We start from the raw sequence: 20992 nt of genomic DNA on the forward strand, positions 1-20992 counted from the left end.
TATTCAGTGAAGGTGACAGAGGGAAGGGATGAAAGTGGTGGTGAGAAGCGTGCCAGCTCCTCTGCTTGTCCATGTGCGTGCTAGGGAATGTAGGATCCTTGAGGGCAGAAAATGTTCCATTATTTCCAGTCATAAACCTTCTAGTCCGCATGTCTCCATGTTTTGCCTTGAGATTTTAGAAGTCAACCAGCAAGCATTTATTAAGCACCTGTTGTGTACAAGGCATCTGCTAGATGCAAAAAAGACAAAATTGAGATAGTCCCTATCCTCAAGGAACTTACATTCAAATGAGGGAGACAACATGTATAGGAGGAACACCTTTATGTGGGGTGGTCTGATTCAGACCTGCATAGTGTGTCCACCCGTGTTCACTCCTAGTTGTCTTATTCACCCCAATCTGCCTTCACACTGATAGGTTCGGATTCCCAGAGAAGGTCCAACATTACATACAACTCAAATTCAGTGTCCAAACCACAGGTAGTGGGTATAGGAATATGTGCTCGCCACCCTGAACTCCCACCTCACTTGCCCCTGTAGCTTTTGAGCCCCCACTGGTGTGCTTCCCATATATATGAAAGAAGCTATTCACAATGCTGGCAGTGTTAACTCATGGCAAAAAGATCTGTCACCCAGCAGACAACTTCCTAGGGCTGTCTGTCATCACAAGGCTAGGCTTTGGGGAACTGGCCCATTCTGTTGCCTGCATTGTACTGGAAGTTTTCATCGTAACAGAATCCACCAGAACTAGTACTCTACCTACATCCCACCCAAGGAGCCCAAGGCCACCTAGGTGGCAAATTAAGGGAGTCAGGACTTTATGGAGCTTCTGTGACCTTTGCTATCTAGCCTGTCTTTTTCAACCGATTGTCCCATTCCCCACTCTCTCACTAATTTTGGGGCTCTCTCTGCTGGTCACTTCACTTCTGCTTACACATACACACTCATGTTTGGCCAAAACAAGTCCCTTGATCCAAACATGCCACTTTGCTATTGTTCTATATCTCTTCTCACTTTTGTGGCTGAACTCCTTGAGAAGGCTATCTATAATAAATATCTTCACTTCCTTCTTTCCTTTCTGAGGCAATTAGTGTTAAGTGACTTTCCCAAGGTCACATAGCTAGTAAGTGTCTAAGGTCACATTTGACTTCAGGTCCTCCTGACTCCAAGGCTGGTGCTCTATCCACTGCGCCACCCAGCTGCCCCCCTTCTAACTTTCTTCATAACTCTCTGGGCTTCTGACTTCATTCAACTGAAACTACTTTCTCTAAATTTACCAGTGATCTTTAAACTGCCAACTCTCATGGCTGTTTCTCAATCCTCATCTTTCTTGACTTCTCTGAAGACTTTGACATTGTCAATCACCCTCTTCTCTTTGGTAGTCTCTGTAGGTTTTGTGACACTCCTCTCCTAGTTCTCCTCCTTCCTATATGGCTACTCCTTCTTGATGTCCTTTGATGGATTTTGTCAGTTGAGAGTTCTTGTTCAATCATTTTTGCATTTCTGTCTGGCTCTTCATGATCCCATTTGGGGTGTTCTTGACAAAGATACTGGGGTGCTTTGCCATTTCCTTCTCCAGCTCATTTTACAGATGAAGTAACTGAGGCAAACAGAGTGAAGTGACTTGCCCAGGGTCACACAGATAGGAAGTATCTGAGGCAGATTTGAGCTCATCCTGTTTAAAATCAATGACTGCGAAATTTGACGGGCATTATTTCATTTATTTAAAATATTAACAGAACTAACTTTGGGACATAGCAGCATATACAAACAAGTTTCCACATCAAAGGAAATGGCACTACAACCTAAAAGCATGTTAGACAATGCTGTCAAAATAATTAATGCTAGAAAATCAAAATTTTCTAAGTTTCAATTGTTCACCACTTTATATAGAGATATGAGTAGTAAGCACATGATGCTTCTAACATACAGATATTAGGGGGCAGTATATTACTCATCTATTTGAATGGATCAAATAATTGTCTTCTTTTGGCAGGGACTCACCCAAGCTCTCCCAATTCCCCTCCAAACAACTCTAAAATAACACATATGTATGTATATATATATATATATATATATATATATATATGTGTGTGTGTGTGTGTGTGTGTGTGTGTGTGTGTGTGCATATACATATAAATACATACATATATGTGCATGTATGCATGTATATATCCATATCTAGCTATCTCTCTACCCTTATGCACATGCTCCCCTTGAGCTAAAGAAGCACATTTTTAAGTTTCTGATTATCACCAGCTTGTTCCCTCCTTTACAAATTCATTCTTATGTGCACATTTGTAGGTTACGGCCACATCCCGTGTACCTTCCAGAGAGCACTTTGTTTTCCCCTTCTACCCATTTGCATTGTTTTTATTTTCACTGTCAGTATCTTCAAAGACCTTGGTTAAAGACCAAAATGAGCGCTCGGGAGCAGAAAACCGTCAGGCTGAGATCCACAGAGATGGTAAAGAATTGATGGTAAGAATCTAGGTCTGGGGGCAGCTGAGCAGGGACTGCCTGCTCTCAGTCACCCTCTCCCTCTTCGCCCCCTATCCAAGGGAGAGGGGGAAGGGATGTGAGAAATAAAAGAGTCGAGTTTCCACATAAGTAGATAGACAGAAATGAGCACGGTTATAAAAGACAGCAAACAAAACCACTTTAAGGCCAATCGATCAGGAAATAGCAGGTGGGTGATTAAGAAATCACAAATGAGGGGCCCCAACCAGTTCTGCAAGCAAATTAGGTCTAACTTCTTTTTTGTTGTTGTTGTTTTCTTGTTTTCATTTTTGTTTTTGTTTTTAGGTGTAACTTCTCCAGACAAGAAGGGAGTAACAACAATTCTAGGTACAAAATGGAGTGGGGATCACATGTAAGTAAAATATAAGGACAGGGCACGTATGGAAGATGTAACCCAGAAGGATCAGGGCCAATCCTGATCCAGAAGGGAGGAGTTAGGCAATTACTAACTATAAAGCTTGCTCTGGCTTCTGTGCCAGCGCGCGCTCTCGTTGAGATCGGCCAACACGGGGAACATACTCTGCTTGATGGTAAGAATCCCGGTCTCTGTCCCCCTACCCCGATTCACCCCCACCCCCAAGGGAAAGGGAGGAGGAACTGCTATAGCCTCGGCTCCAGAAGTCAGGGAGGACTATTCAGAGGAAGATCCCGAGCCAGCTGGGAAGCCTCTCCACGTTTTCCTCCCTGATTCTCACTCTCTTTTCCCAGCTCCCTCCTCCTCCCCTCACCCAGTCTTTCTCTTCCATTCCCCTTTCCCTATTCCCTGACACCCGGTGCCCCCTCCCCTCATTCCGTCCTCCCCAGTCCCCTCCCACCCTCTCCCTGTTCCTAAACTGGACACAAAAGGAATCCAAAGTCCAGATTCTTTCCTCTTGAATTTAGTGATAGGCAGAGGGGGAGAAGACTAGAGGGGTGGTGGAGGAAATTAGAAGCCTGTCTAAGGAGAGTGAGATGCTGTGTGGTAGGGAGAGGACAGGACGGGATCTCTGAGGCGAGGGAGGCCAACAGGTTCCTACAGTTGTTGCTAAGTCATTTTTCAGTCGTGTCTGAGTCTCCGTGATCCCATGTGGAGTTTTCTTAGCAGAGATACTAGAGTGGTTTGCTATTTCCCTTTCCAGCTCATTTCACAGATGAGGAAACTGAGGCAAACAGAGTGAATTGACTTGCCAAGGGTCACATCTAGGAAGTGTCTGAGATTTGAACTCAGGTCTTCATGACTCCAGGTCTGGCACTCTATCCACTGAACCACTTGGCATTTTATCCGTGAGGGAACTGAGGCCAGGAAAAGCTAAGGTGTTTTAGGTGGAACACTTTTGATAAGCAGCGAAGCCAAATGAGGCAATAATTCCCCTTTAGAGCCCTCGGACAGGGTTTTTTCACTTCCCTTCATCTCTCCATGGCCTCTCAGATTCTGATCAGGCTTGGGGGAGACAGTCCGACAACATCACTTGGAGACGGGAAGAGTGGATGGAGTCAGGAAGACCTGAATTTGAATCCTGCCTCACCCATTTACTAGGTTAATCTTCCAACCTTGATTTCCCTTCCTTCACAGAATAGTAACACTCAAATGAAAAGTGTGTAAAGTTCTCTGGAAATCCTTAAAGTGCCACATTAAGTGCGAATTAATCGTGATTAACATTACGTCATATCTGCATCCATGCCCCTCTCTCCTACACCCTCCCTCTCTTCCCCCCAGCCTTCCCAGGTTGGTGCTTTTTAAAGTTACAGACTGGTTAGAATCTCTCTTAGAGATTAGATCACAAGATCACAGGTCTAGAGCTGGAAGGGATCTTTGAGGCCATCAAGTCCAATCTCATTTTATAGATGAGGAAACTGAGACCAAGAAGGGTTAAAGGACTTGTCCAGGGCAGCACAATGAGTAAGTGCCTGAAGCAGGATTCTAACTCAAATCTTCTGGCTCCCATTCCTGTGCTTTCTGCAGTATATCCTGCTGTCTCTCAACATCCTCATTTTACAGATGGGGAAAATGAGGCCCCAAGAGTGTAAGTGGCTAGCCTAAGGTCAGCTAGCCAGTGAGTGACAAGGTCAAGATTAGAACCCAGTTTTCCTGATGCCCTGGACCATGCTTTCTCCCTTGCCCTCATTACCCCCTTCTTTCCTTCCCAAGATGTTCACCATCATTACGACGCAGCTCATGTCCTTCAAGGAAGCAGTGCAGTGTGGGATGGGACAGTACAATGTAGATGGAGTGTGCTGTTACCCTTGCCATGCAGGTAAGTCAGAGAGTTTCTTTCTCCAGAACAGATCACTGTCTTACTCTGGTAAATGCCTGCCTGTCCTAGGCTCTCTTTCTTCCTTCATATATCCATTTGAATTATAGTACCACAGAATCTCAGAGTTTAGAGGAGTCATGGAGGGCATCTCAGAGCTAGAAGGACCATGGGGGGCATCTCAGAGGGATCATGGGGGGCATGTCAGAGCTCAGAGGGGCCATGGAGGACATCTCGCCCAATCTCTTTCCCAGCATAGGAATCTCTTCTTGAATACTCACTACCTTATTTTTTTTTTACAATATTCACTATCTTTTGTTTATGGTTAAAGAGGAAGTTAATTATAAATAAGGGGGACAAGAATACAAAGGAAGTCCATTCTTCTAAGTAAAATAAATCACGTTTACAGAAGGTGTATGGATACTACATAATATTAATTTTTGTTTTGTTCTTCTTATTGGATGTGATACCCAGTACAAAGATTCCAGAATCTGTACCTAGAATATAAACTACATAACAGTAGCTGGGCTTACTTCTACACCAATCTCTAGCCACCTTTAGGAAGAGGAGTAGTGCCCCCACTGTTGAACACTCATTGCCTCATACCCTACACATCCCAGTGATTCTGAAACCCTCTAATTCATCATCCAAACCCTATTCTCCATACTCTCCCCTCTGGTTCCTTATTCTCATCCCTTTAACCCCCCACCCCAAAAAAGCACCACTCTTCCCTTCCACTGTGCCCCTTGGCATGCCTATTCTATAAGGCAACAAACTTCTCTTCATCCTAAATATTTTCCTCACCAACTTCATTCATCTACTAGCTTTTACTGAAGCCCACTTCCCCTCTAATGACACAGCCTCACCAACTGCCCTTCCTCGTATTGCTGTATCTTCACTTATTTATGTTATGCAACATCAATTGGACTCTCACCTGAGCAAGGTCAGGGAGTTGGAATACATACTCCCAATTGCTACATTCAAGTTCTCTCCCTTCCTCCATCGCTCAATAATTTTTCCTCCTTTGAAGTTCATGCAATTTATTTCTATCACCCAATTACAATCCTGGAAGCTGTTGTCTACAGACCTCCAGGTAACTTCCTTTCCTTCCTCAGTGAGTTCAATACTTGTCTCAAAATGTTTCTCCCTTTCTCATCTCTTGCCCCCATACTAGTAGAATTCAGCATACATATTGACTTATCCTCATACACGCTTGCCACCCAGTTCCCCAAACTACTCATTTCTCATGAGCTACTCCTCCACAGAAATTCAGCCATACACAAAGATGGTCATACCTTTGATCTTGCCGTCACCCCAAAATGTACAACCTTCTAGTTCAAGAATTCTGAAATCCTCTTATCTGCCTATAACCTATTTTCCACTTTCTCTCCTTATCAAGCCCTACCCTTCATCTGTACTGTGATATCCAGCTCTCAGCCTCTCAATTGTCTCCCAGATCATCTCCCTAGAACTAGCCACTCTATTTTCTTTTTGCCATCTTGACCCCTTGGTAAAAACAATTCAACTCTACACTGTCCTCTACTCTTGAATCCCTAGCCCCTTTATTAGCTTTCTACTTGTGCTCTGCCAAGCTTAAGCCTTGGATCACTGCCATCATTCACTGCCTTCATTCCTACGCATGTGCTGCTGAGCAAAAATAGAGAAAATTATACAACTCTCCTGACTGTCTCCACTCCAGAATTATGTTAAACAACATTAATTGGAACCTGACTCATGGTAGGCAATCCTACTCTGCTGCCTTTATCAACTCATTATCTCACTCTGCACTGTGGCTTTTCTAAATCTCTTCATCCCTCCTCAAGCCTCCCATAGCTCCCTCTCCCCTCACCCTCTCAGCTGAGAACCTTGCTTCATCATTTATTGAAAAAATTGAGCTCATTCATCATAAGTTCCTTCTTCTCTTCCCTTCCTCATCTCATATCACTCATATACCTTCTGCTACTATCTCCTTCTCCAAAACTCTCACATGATGCCTTACTCCCTACCAAGGCTAACCCCTTTACCTATTCAAGTGATCCCATTCCTTTCTATCTCCACCAATATATTGTCCCTTCTGTTATCCTCACTCTATCTTTTTTTTAATCTTTCCCTTCTACTGACTCCTTCTATACTGCCTACCCATATCCTTTCCATTCTCAAAAAAACCCCATTTGATCTTTCCATCTCTGCTATCATATACACATACATATATACACACACTTATGTACACACACATATAATATACATACACATATGCTGTATTGATATATATATAATATATTCATAATACATATTTATAAATATATATGAAATAGATGATAGGTAGATAGATATAGATATCTATCTTTTTAGATATCTGTATCTATCTATCTATATATTTATATCTTCTAATTTTTGTAGCCACACTCCTTGAGAAGGTCATGTACAATAGAAGCCTTTACTATTTCTTCTCTTACTCTCTTCTCAAGCCATTATGATCTGGCCTAAATCCTAAATATTCCATTGAAATTGTTCTCTCCAAAGTTACTAATGATCTCTTAGTTGTAAAATCAAATGGTCTTTTCCCAGTCTCCATTCTCCTTGACTTCTCTACAGCCTTTAACATATTGATTACCCTGTCCTTCTGGATACTCTCTCTTCTCTAGGTTTTCTGGACATTACTCACTCCCGGTTCTCTTCCAACCTATCTGAACACTCCTCAGGCTCCTTTACTGGATCTTCATTTAAAATATGCCCTGAAGTGCAATAGGTATCCACCAAGGTTCTGTCCTGGGTCCTCTTCTCTCCTCCCTCTGTACTGTTTCACTTGGTGCTCGTATCAGCTCCCATGGATTCAATTACCATCTCTAATCTGGCAATCCTCAAATCTACAAATCCTACCCAAACATCTCTGCCTTGACCTAAATTTACTGCATGTCAGAGTGGGACAGGATCTTAGGAACCAGATTAACTCCTGGATCTCCCCTTCACTACCTATGTGACCTGGAGCCAGTCACTTAGTTTCCACATCTATAAAACAAGAGCATAGGACTAGGTGACTTCTAACTTTCTGTGTTCTGAAGTTGTCTTCCTATAAATGAATCTTATGTTCTGAAGTCCCTCCCATCTCTGATATTCAAGATTCTGAGGTCCTTCCCAACTCTGACATTTTGTATTCTAAGCTTTATCTCCCATCTCTAAATCCTATGTTTTTAGATCTCTCTTATCTCTGACATTCTATGTCCTTGAGCTCTTTTTAATTCTGACATTCTGCATTGTTGTTCTGAAGTCCCTTTCAGTTTGGACACACTGGGTTCTAATGCTCTGAGGGTTGGGATATGGATATGTACCATCCTAATTTTCATAGTAAGCCATAGTAAACCCCCTAAATTTCATAGATGGCCTTGGTAGTTTTCTGGGTCTGGGTTTGGGTGTGCATATGGTGGTGTCAAGATGGTACTGGGGGGAGAGTGGGGCTGCAGGGAGGTGTCCTGTGCCTTGTTCTTGATGCTGACTCTTTGATACTATTAGGTTATAAAGTTAATGGGACATGCAGTATAATGACAGGCACCACATGTGTGCCTTGTGATCCCGGGACCTACACAGCACACCAGAATGGCCTGAAGAAATGTTTCCAGTGTAAAGGTTGTGATTCCGGTAAGAAGTACTTCAGGGGCCTTGGGGTCACTTAGATCCTGGATCTTACCCAAAGCCTACTCTTTCCTGGACTCTGACCTAAGCCCTCTAGTTTCCCTGGAAAGGAGGATTAGGGTCCAGAGAAACTCATCAATCTTGGACCTATGCAGACAAGATGGTGTGGGGGAAATCGACAGCCTACAGAGCAGGAGCTGGACCAGATTAGGAAGAGAGGCTGTGAGAGTGCTGTTCTGGTAGGTGAGAGACCTGGGTTCTATTCCAGGCTTTTCCTTATGTGACCTTGGACAATCATGTCCATTCTTTGGACCTCAATTTGCCCATCTATAACATGAGGGGCTTGGACTAGTTCCTAAGGTTCTAGGGCATAGTATTTCCCACCAAGGAAACACAAGATAGTTTATTCACACTCTCTCACACAACCCTAGGGCATAGACTATCTAAGCTGGAAGAGATCTCAGAACTAAGTCCTTAAAATGCCTAGGATTCTGAAGGGGGCAATCAGCAAAGGTGGTCCTTAGGAACTTGGGAAAGAGGTTGAGTTAGTCCCTAGAGCCCTACCAGCTCCTTAAATATTGCTGTCTACACTTTCCTGATCCCTAGCCATTGGAGTAGGAGGATTGTCTCAAGATCTGTGTTTCCACCTGACTCCCAAAACCTCTTCCTTTAACCCCCAGATAGGCTTGTCCTCCCCAGCCATGCTCTGGTATTTCCAATTACCTCTCCATCTCTCTGCTCTCTTCTGGTAATTCCCCTGCCCTCAGTTGCCTGCCAGGTAGGAATTACGCTAAGCAATTAATTCATACTAGATTGTGGGTGACTGCTGATCTTGCCTTTTCCAAGGGTATTTAAAAAGTAGGTTCTTGTTCACTTAAAGGAATGAATTTCTAAAGATGAATTTTCACCACAGTGATGGAGGATGGTTTTCAAGAACAAAGGACATCCCCTCCCCATGATCCCACCCCACTTTACCCCTGAAGTTCAGGTGGGGCAGGGCTACATCAAGCTGGAGAAGGGGGTGTGTATCCCTGTTGGTGGGGGATGGCAGAGAGGGAAGGCAGGTGAATGCTGGGTGGTGGAGCTGGCCCTGCTACCCAGCTCATCTACTTTGGCCCTTCATATTCTGGAACTTGGACTTCCCAATTTAAATAGACTATTTTGTATAACTAGGAAATATGCTTAAACATGTCAGATCTCTTGACAGTGTAGAGTGCTGGGGATTCTCCTTGTTCTTGCTCCCCCATTTCCCCTTTTCTTCCCCTCCCTCAGGGACTGTGACCTGCTCCCCTCAGGGTCTCTCCCTTCTCTAGCCCCTGTAGAAGGGATCACAAGATAACAGATCCAGAGTTGAGAAGGACTATACAGGTCATCTTATCCATTTCCTTCATCATACTGAAGAAATTGACCCAAAAAGTAGTTGCCTATCCAAACTCATAAGGCACTAAATAAAACAGTGAGGATTTGAACTCAGGTCCCATGACTGCAAATTAAGAACTTGCTCACAGCTTTTCATCTTTTCCTCCTCCAGTCTCACACATATTCCTTTTTAGAGTTTGAAAAGGTTATCACTCCCAGTATTGACACCAGGTGATGGACCCGGAAGAGTCCTAGATGAGAAGTCAGAGACCTGGGTTGAAATCCAGCTCTGCCATCTGCCTGATGTTCTGCCAGCCAGTCAAGAAATATTCATTAAGCGCCTACTATGTGTCAAGCACTAAAGGCTAAGTGCTGGGGATACCAGGAAAGACCCTGGAGAAGCTCACATGGGGAAGACACCATGAAACAACTCTTACAAACATGACATAGGCAGGACAAAGTGGAGATAATCTCAGAAGGAAGGCACTAGCCTTAAGGGAAATCAGGAAAAAAAGGAAAACAGGAAAACCATTCTGGACTTGCATTTGTTTATCTTTAAAGTGAGAGGGTTAGCTGCAATAACAAAGCAGGTTCCTTTCAGCTCTAAATCTATTCTTTACCCGTTTGACTAGGAGACTCAGGCTTTGGTAGCCAAGTGGTACACTAGATAGAGTGTTGGGTCTGGAGTCAGGAAGACCCGAGTTCAAGTGTGACCTCAGATACTTCTAACTTTATGACCTGGGGTATCACTCGCTAACCCTCAGTCTGCCTCAGTTATCTCAACTGTAAAATGGGAACAATAACAGCATCTACCTTTCATGGTTGTTTTAGAGATCAAATAAGATCATACCTGTAAAGCACTTAGCACAGTGCCTGGCATCATTTAGTGATGCTTTTTCCCTTCCCCCTCTCCCATTCTTCTTGCTACCTCTCACTGACTCTGTGTGATCTTGAGAAAGTCCTTTTCCCAACCTGTTCCTTAGTACACATACAGTGGGTGCAGGTAACAACCCTTGCCCTCCTGGAGAGGTTGGTAGACTGGCCTGAGATTGTGATGAACACAGAGCTAAGACAAAACCTGGTGGTTTGGCATAGCCAGGCAATCACATAGGCTGTGAGAATACAACTCAGAAATTTGAGTCTGTAGTGCTGGAGTCAGCCTCCTGCTCACAGAAGGGTCAGTAGCTGGCCCCCACTTTCCTGAGCCCACATATCCTGTAGCTAACCACAGAAGCTCCGTTCCTGCTTCAGCCCTGTAATACAATTCATTTGCACCTTCATTCTTCCTGAACAGGTCCTCCTGACCCCCTTGTGTGGCCTCTCGGCCTCTGGAAATCCTTAGGGGTTCAGACTGTGCAGAGGAATTAGACTCCCCCTGGGGTCCTCAGCTAGCTGTGGGGTGGGCTGAGGCTGGGGGTAGAGATACCCAGGACTGTCCTCAGTCACAGCTGCATCTCACAGGAAGCCACCTTCCTCTGCAGGGGTTCCCCTCTTGCCTAGGGCAGGTCATCAGAGAATAGGAGGGGCAAAGCCTGCATTGGAGGTACCACTTTCTCTGCTCCCTCCCACCTGCTACTTCTGCTTCTGCTGGCTTTGTTAGACCAGGGATAACAGCTTCCCCAAATTTTGAGGATGGCCTTGGGGAACCATTCACTATTCCCTCTTCTAGCTTCAGAACTCAGCTCTGTGCAACTCAGAGACAGGCCTGGCTGGAGAGCGTCTCTCCCAAGCCCACCTCTCTACACCACACCTTACCTACCCTTAGTCCCCAGCATACACGCTCATCCCAGGATCCCTTGACTCTATTTCCCCAAGAAATTTGGATTCATAGGGTCATGGGATTGATAAACTGAGAGGGCACTTGGAAATTATCTTACCTCAGTCTTTTTCTGCTTCTGTGACTGGGGGCAAGTTACTTCCCTGGCCTTCAGGTCTTCAATTATAAAAGGAAGAGGTTGGACTCATTGGTACCCAAAGCTCTTTCTAGTTCTACATCCTAAGATCTAGGTCAACCACTTCCTTCTGCAGAGGAGATTAAGGCCAAGTCAGTAAGTCATCAAACATTTATTAAGTTTCTACTATATGCCAGTCACTAGGCTAAGTGCTGAGAAGGAAGGAAGGAAGCAGGAAGGAAGAGAAGAGAAAAGAAGAGAAGAGAAGAAGAAAAGGAAGGAAAGAAGAAAGAGGAGTGAAGAAATGATTATTTATTAAGGGCCTACTATGTGCCAGGCACTATGCTAAGTGCTGGGGCTACATAAAAAGGCAAAAGACGCCGCATCTTCCCTAAGAAAAAGTAACACTTGAGATTTTACAGGCAGAATGTTGTCTCCTTGAGGGCAGGAGCAGTTCTGTCTTTGTCCTTGTAGCCCATCCTCAGCATAATGCTTTGTACTTTGTCTCTTCTTTTTCTTTTTAGAAGCTGATGGTGGGGGCACCAGGCCTGTGCTTTTACTTGCCCAGGGAAGAATATTCCTTCCATAAGGTGCCCATTATCTACAACACATAGTCTTAGAGGGGCCTAGAGTGACCTGTCCAGCATCCCTCAGCAACAAAGGATCTGGGGCAGTATTTGAGCCCAAAGCTGGGTGGGCTACCTCAGGGTACTCCCTCCTTGGACCTTTCCCAGCAAATGCTTTTGTTCTTTCTTTCAGAATCTGGCTTCCGGACCAAATGGGAACGTTCATCTACATTGAACACGTTGTGTGGCTGCTCTCCAGGGTATTTCTGCACCAACATAAAAGATGATGACTGTGAGAGGTGTATGGCTCACAGAGTCTGCACCCCTGGCCAATACATTAAGTCTACAGGTTAGCCTGCTCCATCTCCATCATCCACGCAGGCACCCAGAAATACTGCTGCTTCAGGCTGCTACCCTGGAAACCTGAGAAATGCCTAGCCCTCCCTCAGCTCAGGCTGCCCCCCAGGATGTAGTTGTGGTACAGTGAGAAGATGGCTGGATCTGGTGTGAGAGGGCTTGGGTCCAAAACTCAGCTTTGCCCTCACTGTCTATGTGATCCTGAGGTTCCTTGACCTCTCTGGCCCTTGCTTTCCTCATCTGTAAAATGAGGGGGTTGGATGATATGACCTCTGAGGTCTCTTCCAGATGGAAATTTATGAGTTCATGATCACAAAGTCCAGTTTCAGGTCCCCTGTCTTCTCTACTTGGACCTCAGACAGCGTGGGGCAAATGTGGAATTAGGCAGAGCTAGCAAAAGTCAACCAAGCCTCTCCACTAGTGTCCTCCTCCAATGTGCTTTGGTGGCACAAATGTCTCCAATCAAAAGATTCAAATTTTTGTTTTGTCTTTTTAAATGAAATATTTTTTTAAATTGACAAGAATTTATTTTCTCTTCTTCTCACCTTTCCTCCCTTACCAGAAGAGAAAAACAAAAACAAAAACAAAAACCCTTATAGCAAATTTTATGTGTGGTCAAACAAAGCACATTCATGCATTGGCCATGCCCAAAGAGAATACATGTCTCCATGGGTGCCTTGAGTCCTTTACCTTTCCATGAGGAGGTGGGTGGCATGTTTAAACATGAGTCTTCTGGAAGTGTAGTTGGTTATTCCATTGGTCTGAGTTCTGGAGTCTTTCTAAGTTGTTTGATTTTACAATATTATTGTTACTATATAAATTGTTCCCCTGGTTCTGCTCACTTCACTCTACATCAGTTCATACAAGTTTTTTCATGTTTCACTGAAATCATCCATTTCATCATTTCTTATGGCACAATAGTATTCCCTTACATTCCTGTTCCATAAATTGTTCAGCCGTTCCCCAATTGGTGGACATAGTCTTAGCTTCTAATTTTTTGTCTACAGAGAAATGTAAGCTCTAAATATTTTGCCATATATAGGTCCTTTCCCTCTTTCTTTGATCTCTTTGCAGGCATAAGATCAGAATTGGCATCAGTGGGCAAAAGGGATGCACAGCATAATAACTTTTGGGGTATAGCTTCAAATTATTTTTCAGAATGTGTGGACCAAGTCATAGCTCCACCCACAGTACATCAGCCTGTTTTCCCACAGTCCCTCCAGCATTTGCCATTTTCTTGTTTGTCAGTCTCCTCATCTGATGGGTATGAGGTGGAACCTCAGAGCTACTTTAATTTACACTCCTGAAATTATTAGAGATTTAGAGCATTTAAAAAAAACATGGCTATTGATAGCTTTGAATTTTTTCCTTTGAAAACTCCTTACTCCTACTCTTTGACCATTTATCATTTGGAGAATGGCTCTTATTCTTATACATTTTAATCAGTTCTATAGACAGCTCGGAAATGAGACTTTTATCAGAGAAATTTGGTGCAAAGATTTCCCACCCCACCCCTCCCCAGCTACTTGCTTCGTTTCTAATTTTAGCTGTATTGGTTTTGTTTCTACAAGATCTCTTAAATTTTATATGATTAAAGCTGTCCATTTTGTCCTCTGTGATCACCCCTCTCCCGTGTTTAGTCAGAACCTCTTCCCCTGTCCACAGATATGATTGGCAATTTGTTCATTGCTTCTCTTCTTAGTTCACGATGTTCCCCGGGTTCTTGAAGGTGACCCCCAAAGAATTCCAATTCTGGCTAATATTGCTGCACTGGAGGCTTCTAAAATAAGACCAGGGCTCTGGTTTTCTGGAGGTCTGTTTCTGAGGACCTGCCTAGTTTAGTACAGAGGGACTCAGCCCCATATGGGCTTCAGGGGATGGATGTTTCAGATACAACTCTGAAAGGCAGTCTGCTAAAATAGAAGGGGATCCCAATCTGCACTTGTAAGGAGAGGAACCAAGCTGCCCAAAGTGAAGATCCTTTCAATATTGAAAGAGTAACCTAACTGGCCTTGGAGTCAGGAGTACGTGAGTTCAAATCCAGTCTCAGACACATGTCACTTACTAGCTGTGTGACCCTGGGCAAGTCACTTAACCCCGATTGCCTCACCAAAAAGCAAAAAAAAAAAAAAGAGTAACCTATGTGGTCAAGTAGGTCATGTACTTGACCTTTCTAGGCCACAGTTTTCTCTCCTGTAAAATGAAACAGTAAGAGTCAATGAACTCTAAGGTCCCGTCTACCTCTGAAGCCACCATCCTGTAAGTGGGCAAAATCATTTGTATGGTTTCAGATAACTAAAATAATCATAAGTAAACAAGCATTTTCATAGTACCTACAGCATGCCAGATACTGTGCTAAGTGTTTTACAAATATTACCTAGAAAGTAGGTGCTATCATTAGCCCCCTTTTATAGTAGGGGAAACAGGTAAACAGAGGTTAAGTGACTTTCCAGGACTATATAGCTGGTAAGTGTCTGAAGCTGGATTAAAGCTAAAATCTTCCTGCCTCCAGGCCCAGCACTCTGTCCTCACCACCGAGCTGCTATACCTCATTCTCAATCTCCAGCTTCTTTGTAGAAGTAGGGACTGTGGGTATGGAACATTACTCATAATGTTAAACTTTTTTGATATATTGATCAGTTTCCTGAACTGTTTTTTACTTTACTTTTTTAAGATTCTTCATTCTAAGAGTTGACTCTCTGGGTAAGATAAGGCCATGAGGGGTCAGTTGGAGTCAGCCTGAATTACTCTACAAAGACCTGGTTTTAAAATTTTCAGTATGAGCACTGGAATTTCAAAAGTGGGGAAACAGTATAGATCGGGCTTAATTTATTGCTTTGTTAATTGCTTAGTTGTACTTTGTGTTCCTTCCCTGCACAGACCCCAAAGAATTAGCCTTTAAACATTATCTAGTAAGGGGAAATAAACATTGGGTAATGTAGATGATGCAGAAACAATAGATAGATAGATAGATAGATAGATAGATAGATATAGATAGATAGATAGATAGATAGATTAGATATAGATATAGATATAGATATAGATATAGATATAGATAGATATAGACATATAGATTTTTTTTAAATTTCTTGCTACAGGCCTGGGGAGCATTTCATAGAGTTGTTCATAATAATCTTTGCTCTGACACAGAGCTTCCAGGGAAGGTACTAACCAATCTAGGGACACTGTCCTAGCCACCATGTTTTGCTCTAATCCTATTGCTATGCTCAGCACCAAATCTCCCATGTCTCCTCCTCTTTCAGGCACAGAGAGAAACAACAACATCTGTGAAGAGTGCCAGGCAGGGGCATTTTCCCCCAATGGGACCCTTACACAGTGTCTGCCGTGAACCAAGTAAGTATATCACACTCTCTGGGACTCGGTGGTTCATTCTTTTTGCTTGTTCATTTACAGTGTTTTAAACAAAAATTCTGACCTTAACAAACATTAAATGAAACAAGTATTTCCATATACAAAGCAAAACAGAAAAAAAAAGAAAGAAATGACCACAAGGGGTGGGAGTGGGGCGCACATAAATGTTTATCAACTGGATCTCTTAAAAATAAATATACCCAGACACATTTTTAAGTTTATTCTGAATCAGCAACATTTTCTTCATCATTTTCTTAAGTCTAGATACTCAATGAAATAACAAATCAAGCCCTCATTTGCAGTATTTGCCAATTTCAGAGGCATGAGTCTCACCCTGAAATGTAACAATTGGCTTATGGATTGAGCTGATTCCAGCACACCTCTGAATGTGCAGCAAACTACAGATCTCTATTCCATACAGCTTGCATTTCCTCTTAGGCATAAAACAAATTCAACATGCAGCTTTCAAAGCTGTTCTGCTTGTCTACTCTTCCTTCTGGTCTCCTTTCTGCTGAGTAGCTGTCACTGTTATGGCTTTTCCCTTAAAATGAACTAAAATCTGCCTTTCTATGTCTTCTCTCCATCACTCCAGGTTCTACCCTCTGGGGCCAAGCTGAGTGATTTTGCTTCTCTTCCACTTAACATCCTTCTAAATACTCAAGACAACCTTTGGGCCCCTTAAAGCCAAAACCCCTCAGTAGCTCCTCACATGCATGGTTTGGAGCCTTGGTTGCCCCAGTACCATGGAAAAGGCTTTGGAGTCAAGAGAATCTAGACTGAGACATCCTCCTATCCTTGGGCCAGTGAGATAATATTTAAAAGAGCTGGCCCATGGGAGATGCTATATAAATACTAGCAGCTGTTATCAGTCATTTGAACTCTCTGTGCCCGGTTTCCCTCATCTATATATGAGAGGCCCCCTGAAGTCCCTTCCAGCCCAGAATCTATGAGCCTATTGCGCCCTCTTGTGGAACCTCTTTCATTGGGGCAGCCAGTCAATATCATCTTCACACACTGTTCACATTATGGGAAGCTTCGCTAACGGAGAAGATGTTCACTCTTCAGGGTCATTGTATTTGGAGGACCCTGACGTTGTGAGTTACTTTAGATTTGTGAACTGTCTCAATGTCATTTTGCTCTCTCTTTTTGGCCCAGAGATATAAGCATCAAAATGTTCTAAGATTTGATGACCCTGTAGGTCCCTCTCCTTCCAAAAATCTTGTAGCTATTGAACTCATGGGAGATGTTGGGAGGGGAAAACAAAGAGAAAAATTATTCTTGATGATTTGCAGCAGCATCTGACTCTGACATAGAATTGGAGTTGGCCTCGCTTGCATCTATTGTCATAGGATTATGGCAATCACATGAATTATTATCTGATCCCATTTCCTTCCCAGGAAGGTATTAGGACCTGGGTTCAGATCCTGCTTTGGATGTTTGCTTCCTTTGTGACCACAGATAAATCACTTTTGTTCTTTAAACCTGTTTCATCATTGTAATAAGTAGAGGATTGGAATAGGTTGCTTCTGATGTCCATTTCAATAATAAATAGAGACATCTAGGTGGCATAGTAGATAGAGTGCCAGGTGTGGAGTCAAGAAGACTCATGTTCCTGAGTTCAAATCTGGCCTCAGATGTTTACTAGCTGGTGACCTCAGGCAAACCACTTAACCTTGTTGGCCTCAGTTTCTTCATCTGTAAAATGAGCTGGAGAAAGAAATGGAACACCACTCCAGTGTCTTTGCCAAGAAAACCTCAGATGGGGCCATGAAAAGTCAGCCATGATCAAAATGACTAAAGAACAATAATATTATTAAATTAATAATAAAATGAAAATAATAATTGAAATGGACAAGGAGAGGGGGGCATAATCAGGATAGAACTAAATCTATCTGCTCCATTAAATATTATTAGTTTAGGGAATATGATTAGGTTCAATCCAACTTCTGACCACTTTGTCCCTTTGAGGAGGAAGGGGAACCCCAGTAAAAATGATATTAATGTAGTGTTAGAGATTCCAAGTAGAGAGACAAAGAGAGAGAGAAAGGGAGAGAGAGAGAGGGAGGGGGGGAGGGAGAGAGAGAGAGAAACCTCTGCATGGAGCTAAGGCCCACCTGTGGTATGGGCTGTCATGTGGCTCAAAGGGAGGAAGACTAGAGATCTCTAGCCTTTTCTCCCATCTGCCCTTTTCCAAGGAAGATTTTAATTCCTGCAAGAGCAGGGGCAGGAAGTTGAACCAGAGGTCACCTTGTTCTTCTCAGAGAGATGGGGTATTCTTATAACTATCTGTTCCTTTAAATGTTATTAGTCTAGGCAGGATATGATCAAGTTCAATATAATTTCTGATTACTTTGTTTTTGGAGGAGGAAGGGGAAGCCTCAAGCTCTCTCTCCAAAGCTTGACCCTCTTCCCCACCTAATACCAATTCCACAATGAACACACCTCACAGAAAGCAAAGATACCCACTTATCGAAGTTGTAGCAAAAGGGAGACCAAAGGACATATATGTAGGAGAATATACACCAGGTAATACAGAGTGAAGGAGCTTTCCTATCGGGAGTGGATGACCTGGCTTGACCAAGACAGGGTTCTAGATCTCACCCAAAGGCAAACTCCTCCCAGTCTCTAGTGTAGCAAGCTGGGGGGGGGGAGGACATGATGGAGGCTGCTGGCTCATCTCAGGGGTTCCCAGAGTCTTTCCTTCAGCAACCTGAATTGGGGTTGACCTCTTACATGTTCCCTCTTGAAATTGGAAGCCAGAAGCAATTTGATGCTTGAAGAGTCCCCCCAAAAGACTTGAAACTGAGGAGTCCTGGACAGGATTGATCAAGGCTGGAATACTCCCACCAACTCTGTCCAGCCAACTCCTGCAGGACAGGGCATTCATCTCCACCATAAGGCAAGAGTCTTATACCAATGGGCATTGGGACAGGAGCTACAGTAACAGCAATAGCAATAGCTAACATTTACACAGCACTTTCTAGGTGCTGTCTCCTTTGAGCCTCAGAACAACACTGGGCAGTGTTATTATGAGCCTTATTTCATAGATGAGGAAACTGAGGCAAACAGGGGTTAAGTGCCTTGCTCAAGGTCACACAGCTAGGAAATGTCTAAACTAAGATGTGAATTCTCATGTTCCAGACTCTAGGTCCAGCACTCTGTCCACTGGTGTCCACTGGACCACCTAGCTATCTCTGGCTCTATGATCTTTTTGAGTTGATTTTTAAGCCTATTTATAACACATTGATTCCATTCAGCCTTATTTTCCATCTTACTGTTAGCTCAGGCGGTGGGGTATACAGGGCTTGCCTTGGAGTCAGGAAGCCTCAAGTTCTGTCTCCTAGACATGGTAAACTTTGTCTCACAGGCAGGTCACAGCCTCTCAGTGGCCTAGCCAGCAATCTAAGGCTCTCAATCCCTGACAATTCCTGCATCAGGGAAAGGCATTTCTACAACAGGGAATTCCCCACACTGATGAAATTGTAGTTCTGGGCCCCTCAGAAAAAGAGAGGGAGAGAGAGGAAAAAAAACCCAACAACTTTGTGTTATGGTTCTAATTTGTTTAAATCTTTTTGAACCCTGTCTCTGGGCACACTGGCTTTCCAGCCAGTCTAACGTGTGTGCCTTCCCTCTGGGCTTTGTGTTGTTTACAAGCTGGAAAGGTGTGCACTGCTGTCTTTACCTACTTCTCTCCCTCTAGTTAGGATACTCTGCCTCTCTTTCTGTAAGCCTCTTTGTCTGCTGAGTTGCGTGGCTGACTGCAACTGGGGGAGAGATTGGATCACTCAGTTTTGCTGGGCTGATGGGAATGAATTCATATTCAATGACACCTATCCTCATCTGTCTTCCTAGTTGTACTTCCCAGGGTTTATTTGAAGAAAAGCCAGGCACTGAAACCATGGACGCATTGTGCTCAATGCAGAGTAACCCTCCACTCGGATTTATTGGTACCAACAACATCATTGTCATCTCCTTCACCATTTGAATACTATTTGTTAGAAGGAAAAAGAACTGAGACAGAGGTAAACAGAGACATATAGAGGGTGGAGAGGTGAGGACTTTACTCTAGGACATTGACCAAAATTGGAGTCCTTTAGGGCTAGAGAAACAATAGCTCTCAGTACGTAAATCATACATTCATTCAGCGCAGCTAGGGAAATGCCAGCTGGGAGGCAGAGGAGTGCTTCCCCCTGTCTCCCTCCTTCCTCCTTCCTCCCCCCACCCTTCCCCACTTAACTGAGGGCAGGCTTGACCCAGGTTCAGTCTATGGTCCTTGCCCCCAGACACAGACATTCCCAGTTATATTTCTGCTGCTAATCACTAACCCTTAAATTCACACAAAGCCAATCTAAGTGAGATTTCTTATCACCACAACTTTGTGAAGTGAACATGGAAAACATTCCTTTCTCCAAAGGGAGGTAATGATTGTCAGCAGAGATAGATATATCATATATAAGTAGATAGATAGATAGATAGATAGATAGATAGATAGATAGATAGATAGATAGATAGATAGATAGATAGTTGCTTGGCTGGATAAAAAGTTGAATGGATGGACTGAAAGATTGAAAGATGCTGGATAAAATGCTAGATAGATGGAAGAGATAGATGGAAGAATTTGACTCAGAAATCTCACTATTAGGTCTGTTTCCCAAGGTGATCAGAGGAAAAGGAAAAGAACCTGTATGTCCTAAAATATTCATAGCAGATCTCCTTGTGGTGGCAAAGAAATGGAAAATGAGGGGATGTCAATCAACTGGGGAGTGGCTGAACAAATTGTGGTACATGATTGTGATGGCATACCACTGTGCTGTAAGAAAGGATAAGCTGATTGATTTTAGAAAAACATGGAAAGACTTACATGAATAATGAAAACTGAAGTGGCCAGAATGAGGGGAATATTGTATCTAGTAGCAATAAATACAAGTAAATATATACGAGTAAACAATTGTATTTATATATACATATATATACTTGTATATATATATATATACACAAAAATACAAGTAAACAATAAAAACAAGTAAAATAAGTGTAAATGACTTAGTCGTTCTGAGTATTATGAATA

At 43.2% G+C, this 20992-nt stretch overlaps 1 protein-coding gene and 1 pseudogene across 10 annotated transcripts in view; both read left to right on the plus strand.

The window, feature by feature from the left end:
- Positions 1–2979: 2979 nt before the first annotated feature.
- Positions 2980–19909, plus strand: LOC110197758 (tumor necrosis factor receptor superfamily member 14-like; annotated as a pseudogene). The gene is made up of 6 exons (XR_013482565.1): positions 2980–3047; positions 4646–4751; positions 8259–8384; positions 12389–12544; positions 15816–15906; positions 19777–19909. The product of XR_013482565.1 is annotated as a tumor necrosis factor receptor superfamily member 14-like (transcript).
- The window catches only part of LOC110200380 (tumor necrosis factor receptor superfamily member 14-like), a 38509-nt gene continuing 37373 nt past the window's right edge, over positions 19857–20992 (plus strand). For all 9 annotated transcript variants that reach the window (XR_013482564.1, XR_013482561.1, XR_013482560.1 and 6 more), the window contains exon 1: positions 19857–19946. The gene's annotated coding sequence lies outside the window, so the exon portion shown is untranslated. The remainder of the gene's footprint in view (positions 19947–20992) is intronic.

This window comes from Phascolarctos cinereus, unplaced genomic scaffold (assembly GCF_003287225.1).
Source record: "Phascolarctos cinereus isolate Bilbo 61053 unplaced genomic scaffold, phaCin_HiC Scaffold_726;HRSCAF=1367, whole genome shotgun sequence".
Lineage (NCBI taxonomy): Eukaryota > Metazoa > Chordata > Mammalia > Diprotodontia > Phascolarctidae > Phascolarctos > Phascolarctos cinereus.